Consider the following 8,816-nt stretch of genomic DNA (forward strand, 5'->3'; position numbering starts at 1 on the left):
CGACTACTTCGGCACTTCGACGGCATTCGAAGTGCCAATTTAAAAGTACAAATCCTTTCTCTGGGAGTTAAAGGGCCAGCAACAGCACAACAACAATCCATTATGCCCAAATCTTGTAATTAAAGGGCCACATCTTCCCAGGCCATAGTCAGAAGGCAAGAGGCGGGCAAGCAGCCCCCTCCAAGGACACGTGGCGAGGTCGGTTTCGCCACACCATAGATCTCTTTAGGTTGAATGAAGATTATTCCATAATTGTGGTGCTCTGTAGGAAAATGAGGATTGAGACAGTATATTTTTGTATTGCGGTATGCTAAATATCGTGCTAGTACTGGATCGGAGGTTATAGGCAGTCAGAACAGCTGGGGAGTGTATTCTACTCCGGTAGGGTAGAGCTTCCCTGAAATGTATCTTAAGTTGCTAATTATTTTTCAGGGTTAATCATTATACTGAGAATTCATAGTGAATTTCAAATTAATTTAAAATGTAAGGTCAAAATAGTAAAACTGGGAAAAAAGTCAGCTATGTTTTCAATTCAGCAAGTATGGACTTAAATTTGAATTTCACTCAGAATTCAGATTTTAGTAAATAATCCTGTTACAGATTGTTTTCCAGTTCAGCTACACCTCACCATTACACCAAAAGAGACTTTGTTGACATCACATTCTAAATACATAGACAGTAATATATATTTGGACACCCCTTTGCAGCAATAATAGCTTCCACTCTTCTGGGAAGGATTTCCACAAGTTTTTTTTAGAGCATTTCAATTTTGCTGGGACAGTCCTGGCAAGTTGGAGACTGTCCCAGGTAATTCACTCTGCTGGGACCATTACACCAAAAGAGTCTCGGCAAGTGCACTTCTCAGCCAGGGGCAGTGCATCCATAAGGTGGCACAGGTGGCCTTCTGGGGGTGCAAGATTCATGGAACCGGCAGGAGGGAAGTGCAGAGCGCTCCATCCTACCAGTCACTCAATGTAGCATGGCCAAACAGAGCGGACCACGGTACAGGAGCTTCAGTTTCATATACCTGGTTGGTCTGACAGGAAGTGCTCACTGAGAGATCACTTCCTGTCAGACCGGCCTGGTTCAGGAAACAGAAGCTCCTATACCACAGGCCGCTCCGCTCGGCCACACTACACAGCGAGGTAAAAGGCACACCAGGGATGGGAGGACCACTAAGGAACAGGGGAGGGAGGGGACCCCTAAGGAGGGGGGAGGACACTTGTTTCTGTGGGAATTTTTGCCCATTCATCCAGGGCAGCATTTGTGAGGCCAGGCAATGATGTTGGACGAGAGGGCCTGGCTTACGATCTCCGTTGACGTTCATCCCTAAAGTGTTTAATGTGGCTAAGTTCTTCCACACCAAACTCATCCAACCATGTCTTTATAGCCCTTTGGTTTGTGCATTGGGGCACAGTAATGCTGGAATAGAAAATGCCTTTCCCAAAACTGTTTTCCCACAAAGCTTAAAGCATGTCTAAAATATCTTAGTATGCTGAAGCATGAAGATTTCTCTTCTTTCAGAACTTCCAGGTCCATGATGACTCTTCTGGGTTCCCCTGAATGAAACTCTGCCCATGACATCATGATATGGAGCTTTAAAATGAATGCAGTGGCAGCTTTGAATCACTCAGTTATTTTGCTTCAATTAGATTTAAAGTTGCCCTCAAGCTCCCTTCTTGTGATTGAACCTTGTATTGAAATACTTTACCTGAACACTTGACTTGCTGTTTCTCCAACCCCTTTGAAATTGGAAATTGCCTTGACTACTCTCTTTTGCCTCCAAGTTAAAAACCTCTGCTTGCTGTCTTCAGTGCATAAGCCTCTGCTTGCGATCAACAAAGTGTCTGCCTATACATCCTTGCAGCATTTAGTATAAACGCTTTGCTTACTGCTTTCAGTATATTTATACTTTGATCCTTCAATAGGAACACTTTACTTTATACCTTTAACATTTATAATTTGCTGCCTTTAGTATAAGGACGTAATTGCTTTACAAAAATGTTGTATCCTGCTTACCTGATCTAAATACAAGCTTTATCCTCACTGCAACTCCCATCACTAAATTAAAAAAAATAATAATAATAATTTAATATCCAGAAAAGGGGATTGCTGATAGCAAACTTTTCCTAAATAATGACAAAACTGTCACAATAATTTTTGGGACTGCACAAAATCAAATAACACACTGACCACAGTCCGTTCTTTCAAATACTTAGGCACATTGCTAGACCTAAATCTATCCTTTGGTCTTCACATTGAAAAACTCATCAAAAATGTTTCCAAAACTAGGTGCCCTGTACAGAAACAAATACTGCCTAAGCCCCGCGGTGAGGAACCAAATTGTGCAAAAAATGCTAATGCCATTGAATATTCATTGAATATGGGGATTAGTGTATACACCTGCGCCGCAAACCCATCTTCATTAACTTACTATGTTGCATAACTTATTCTGTGGCTTTGTGCTACAATGTAATTACATGACCCACCCTTTAAGCTTTTCTGGGAAGTTCCCACACTACCTGTGTAGAATGCTCTCCCCAGCTGTTCCCACCTCCTATAACTTCCGATCCAGTACCAGCACTGTATTTAGTCTACCTCAATACAAAAAGAAAGCGTCTGAATCCTCATGTTCCTAAAGAGCAGCGCAATTATGGAATAATCTCACAGACACAAATCTTCATCTAATCTTAATTCCTTTAAGAGATCCATTGCAACATACCTCAATACAGAATGCACCTGCAATCATGGTTGACTATATTTCTTACCTCTTCTGTGTTGAATTTATATATGTACCAGTATATTGTATTTTGAAAAAGATTATATTGTATTGTATTTTAACAATGACATGTTTGTGTGCCCAGGACACACTTGAAAATGAGAGAAATCTCAATGTATCCTTCCTGGTAAAATATTTTATAAATATAAATATATATATATATATATATATATATATATCATCTTAAAGTGACCTATACCTTAATCTTTACCTCTGCATTTGTTCCCACTTATCTGAGAAAACAAAGTATAACTGGAAGTAAGGGGCCTAGTCCAACTCATAAAAAATAGCTCCATACCGTTATCCCTCCTCCACCAAAGTTTACTACTGACAAAATGCAGTCAGGGAACCGACAAAACCTGGCTTGCCTATCAGCAAAACAGAGAAACGTGATTAGCTACTCCACAGAACAGTTTGCATTGCTCCAGAGCCCAGTGATAGCATGCTTTACATCACTCGATCCAACGTTTGGCATTGTACTTGGTGATGTGAGGCTTATTTGCAGCTGCTCGGCCATGGGAATCCACTCCTCATAGCTCCCTCTGCACAGTGTTTGTGCTGATATTAATATCGGTGGAAGTCTGGAACTCTTTAGCTATGGAATCAGCAGAGTGTTGGTGAGTTTTACGCACCATGCGTCACAGCAGTATGTCTAGGTTGTCTCTGGAACTCTTTTGGGCAAGGCCTTGAGACTGAATCAACTATTTGTTTTAAACTTGTCCTGATTTGGGACCTCTGTTATGTTCTACTTGTTTGTTTTATTTTTGTCTTGTTTCTTGGTACACCTGAGAAAACCCTCAATTAAATGGGGTGGGGATGTGTGATGCCCTCACTGTACACAGTGCCAATAGAGACCATTTCTGACCATTCTAGGATATACTAGTAGCAGAAGAAAACATAAGAATCCCTAAAGAATGGGAAATAACCCTTGTTGGATGGATACTAAAATGTGATATATGGACAGTGAATCCAAAATAAAACTTAACATTTATTCTAATTTCATGACAACAAATAATTGTAATTTGAATCTGCTTTTTGTAAAGTGCCTGTCCAATGCTTTAAAAGAAAACCGATAATATTGTCAATAAGTCTGTTTTTCTTTCCCATGTCAAGTGTGCGCTATTAACTGTGTAGTGACAGGTTAGCCGTTTAAAGTATATTCAAATCCAATGCTATCTGATTTTATTAAAGACACGGAGGCTCCTATTATGCATATCTCTTTCTTTATTTCCTCAGCAGCAAAGATAGAGGAATATAAATATTATCAAAAATGAAAGAAAAAACTGTACAGGCATAACGAGTAGCCAATCACATAACAGAGGAAGTAGCTATATAAGTCCTGTGTCTCCCACAATCCTCCTCTTTCTTTGCTGCTTCCTCAGACAGCTAAGTATTTTACTTGAGCTCTCCTACTCATTGCATTTTGTTTACTTGTGATTCATGTTTTGCTTATGCTTGTTTCATTATTGTCGTTTTTATTTATTGTTGATTACTATCTAGTACCTACATCGTTGGTGTATTGGGGGTTTCCCCTAGGGGCTTTGCCCGCCGCCGCGGGCTGTTTTCCCTCATACCGCCCCTGTTGCCGCTTCTCGGCGCTATCTCAGCCGCGTGCCCCCTTTCTCTGTGGACGCGACTGAGTGTGCTCGTTTTCCACTCTCGCGGGCTGCCCACGCGGGTGGGTGCACGCGCCCCTTCCCCCGCCTGGAGCCGGTCCACGGGCACACCCTGACACGTGCGGCGGCCATTTTGGGCGATCATTCGTTTCACCCTGCTGTGCCGGGCGGTCGGTCCCTTCCTACGGGTCCCCTTGCTACACCAACGATCAGGTTTAGCCATTTTTCTGTTCTACTGGGTTAATCAACCCATTTTTTTTCTAGTATTCAATTTTGCTTCTGTTGTACCTCACTATGCAGGATTGCAAAGATGGGCCTAATGTCCCTTCTGGGGATTTTACGATAGATAATCCCGAGGGCGCTATGGCCTCTCAGGAACTCCAGGCCTTGTTGGAAGCTACTATGGCTTCTTCCCTTGAAAAGGCTATTGCCTCCGCTATGGGGACTGTCTCATCCTCCTTTGCCCAGTCACTTCAGTCTGTGCTCTTGCCTTCTATGGCTGCCCCTAACCCCCTGGGTGCGGGGTCCCCTTCCCCTGCCCTGACTGTGCCGGGTGCCCGTAAGGCGAAGGCAAAGGCTAGACATCTCGGGTCCCACTCCTCGATGCAGGCTTTGCCTGTCATGACTGACACGCCTTTGGCGGTCGCAGATAGCGCGCATCCCACGCGCACAAGAGCCCCTGGCCGGGCTAAAAAGGCTAGATTGTGGAAACGGGCTAGAGCCCTGGATGATGGGTCGGATACCGACCGGAGTGTGGACAATGATTCCGATGTTATGGAATATGACTCCTATGGGGAGGACGAGTCTGGCGAGGATCAACCCCTTACGGGTGTCACCCCTTCGGGGTCCTCTGCCGTCCCCCGTAGAAAAGTGCCTGACCCCGCTGGGGATAATGATAAAGGGCTTTTAGACCCACAGGGGAACCCCCTGTTTGACCCGGACGACCTGCGTCACCCGCGGTCTGCCGAATGGGTCCCTCCGGACCATATCGCCCAGTATGTGGCTAAGAGGATTCGCACACCTCTGTCAAAGGAAGGCCGCAATAAATTGCGTGCCGAATGCCCACGACCCTCCCTCCCTGGCGCTGCCTGTAAGACCCCTGAAGTGGACCCTCAAATTGCCCAATTTCTTAATAGATCTGGGTGGAAGCCTAAAAAGGGTCTTGATCACTCACTAAAAGGGTGCCAGGATAAAATTCTGGATACGCTGGGCCCCCTGTCTAAACTGTACGAGCTCCTCGAGGCAGCCCGTAATGGCGACTCAGTTCTAGATATGGACGTGGCCATCGGGTGGGTCCAGCGAGCTATATGCCTTGTGGGGAATGCCAACACGGCTATGTCTTCCGAGAGACGCAAGGCTATTCTCTTGAAAATAGACCCTAAACTGGCTGCTATGACCGTAGCTGAACCTGACTCAGCCGATGAGGGGATGTTGTTCGGCACATCCTTTGTGAAGGACATGGGGTCCTATGTAAAAACCTTTACGGCTATTGACAAGGCGCAAGCTAATATGAAGCGCGTCTTCGCGCCCAAGGTTTTCGGTGGGGCCGGGCGTAGCAGGAACCGTCCTCCCGGCCGTGGTTTCCGTGGCTCATTCAGGGCCAACAGAGGTTCCTTTTTCCCCTCTCGTGGGCTCCAGGACCCGAAAACGCCTCCTTTCTTCCCGGCCAGAGGGAGATCGTGGGGCTCTAGATACCCCCGTGGTGGGTCGTCGGGCAGACGCCCTTATGGTGAGTACCCCTTCTTCCCTTCTCGATCAGGTTCGGGTGGCGGGGAGGCTAGCCTTATTTTACCCAAGGTGGGCAGTTATTACCTCAGATGCTTGGGTTCTGCAATGCGTAAAGGGTTACCAACTAGACTTTGTTTCCCTGCCTGTCCAAACGTATACCCCCAGGGAGTTGTCCCTCCCACGGGAGCAGGACGCGATGATCTCCGCGGAAGTCGCGGAGATGTTCTCAAAGGGCGCCATCGAAGAATTGCCGTTCGCCACTCCAGGCTTTACGAGCAATCTCTTCCTTGTACCCAAGAAAGGGGGCGGTGTCCGCCCAGTGATAAACCTTCGCCCTCTCAACGCCTTCCTACGCTACCAACATTTCCAGATGGAAGGCATCCATTGTCTCAGAGACCTCCTGAGACAGTCGGATTGGATGGCCAAATTGGACCTGAAGGATGCATACTTCACGGTTCCAATAGCGATAGAATCCAGGGACTACTTGCACTTCACCTGGCACGGACGGCGTTGGCGTTTTACATGCCTTCCGTTCGGCCTCTCCTCGGCTCCTTGGTGTTTCACCAAGGTTATGAAGCCGGTGGTGTCGTTCCTCCGTACCCGAGGGGTTCGACTAATTATTTACCTGGACGACATCCTGATCATGTCACAGTCGTTGGAATGCCTGAAGTTGCATTTAGACTGGACGATCAACCTCTTACAGAACCTAGGTTTTCTGGTAAACTGGGACAAGTCGGTCCTGACACCCGCCCAGTCTATGGAGTTCCTGGGGTTCCAGGTGGATTCTGTGCGGCAGTTCCTGTACTTGCCAGAATCCAAGATAAAAGCCATCCAGAAGGAGCTCCGTCGAGCTCTTCGCGCTTCGGACTTGTCAGTCCGGCAGTTGGCGAGGATCATCGGCCTACTGGCCTCCTCCATTCAGGCGATATTCCCAGGCCCCTTACATTACCGGGCTCTCCAACGGCTCAAAGGGTCACACCTACGTTCGGGTCGATCATACGAATCCCGACTTTGTCTGGACGAGGAGTCCAGAGACGAGCTGGTATGGTGGTTGGCACACATGGAAGCCTGGAACGGAAAAGCAATTTTCGGTTCCGTTCCGGACGTGGTCATAGAATCAGATGCCAGCTTGCACGGCTGGGGGGCTCGTTGTGGCGACATCTCCACGGGGGGCAGATGGTCCGACGCAGAGAAGTCGTTACACATCAACTGCCTGGAACTCCTGGCGGGGGCCTTTGCGATTCGCAGCCTTACCCCTGGAAAGGCGAACTGTTGTGTTCTCCTCAAATTGGACAACGTATCGGCAGTCCGATACATAAATCACTTGGGCGGAACCAAGTCCAAAATGTTGGCTCTGCTGGCGAAGGACTTTTGGCAGTTCTGCCTCCTAAACAACGTCTCGGTGACGGCGGAACATATTCCGGGTCTGGACAATTCAGGTGCGGATTGGAACTCCAGACATTTGAGAGACTCGGGAGACTGGCATTTGCACGCCTCGGTCTTCCAAAGCCTAAACAGGCTGTGGGGTCGGTTCGAGATGGACCTGTTCGCATCTCGACTGAACACTCAGTTACCGAGGTTCTTCAGTTGGAGACCGGACCCGGCGGCAGTGGCGACGGATGCCTTTCTTCAAGAATGGCCTCCAGGCCACCTGTATGCCTTTCCCCCATTCAACATGATCGCTCGTACGATCTCGAAGCTGGTTCGTCACGACTGTTGTCTGACCCTGATCACCCCTCTGTGGAGATCACGGCCGTGGTTCCCTCGTCTGATGGAGTTGTCCATAGACTTCCCTCGTCTGTTGCCGAACTTCCAGGACCTCCTTCTGGATCCGGATGGGAACTCGCACGAATTGGTGCTCCAGCACCAATTGCCCCTGGTAGCATGGTTCCTTTCAGGGGACGCTGGCTTGTCCCTGACGTTCCACAGTCGACTCTCTTGCTCCTCGATAACGCCTGGGCTCCGGGCACACGATCAGCTTACCGAGCTGCATGGAAGTCTTGGTCTGATTGGTGCATGGAACGGGCAGTGGATCCCATATCTGCCCCTCTCCATTTGATACTGGGGTTTCTTACAGCCCTGTTCGACTCAGGCAAGGCGTACAGGACTATCAATGTTTTTCGATCGGCCATATCGGCCGGTCATGGTGGGTTGGAAGGTGTACCCATCGGCAAACATCCTTTTGTATGCCGTCTTCTCAAGGGTATTCGCTTCGTCCGTCCGCCTAGGTCGCGGTTTTCGACATTTTGGGACGTCAACATTGTGTTGCGTTTTCTGTCGGATTGGTACCCTAACCAGGACTTGACTCTTAAACAACTATCCTCCAAGATGGTTATGCTGTTTTGCCTGGTCTCTTGTAAGAGAGTCTCCGATGTTAGGGCTCTTGACTGGGGTGCCTTTGTGTTTACGCCGGATGGCGTTACTTTCACCATATCTAGGAGAACTAAGTCGGCGTCCAAATCCTTCGTATATCCTAGATTCCCGTTGTGTCCGGCGCTCTGCCCGGTGGATTGTTTGAAGGCCTATCTAGAGGCTACACGTGCGGTGCGCTCATCTGAACGCCATCCCCTATTCATTTCGTTTAAGGCTCCTCATCGCCCAGTATCGACTCCGACGCTGGCGCGTTGGATTCGTTGGCTTTTATCCCTAGCGGGTATAGACACATCTGTCTTTACGCCTCATTCTGTAAGGGG

Source organism: Pelobates fuscus, chromosome 3 (assembly GCF_036172605.1).
Source record: "Pelobates fuscus isolate aPelFus1 chromosome 3, aPelFus1.pri, whole genome shotgun sequence".
Classification (NCBI taxonomy): Eukaryota; Metazoa; Chordata; class Amphibia; order Anura; family Pelobatidae; genus Pelobates; species Pelobates fuscus.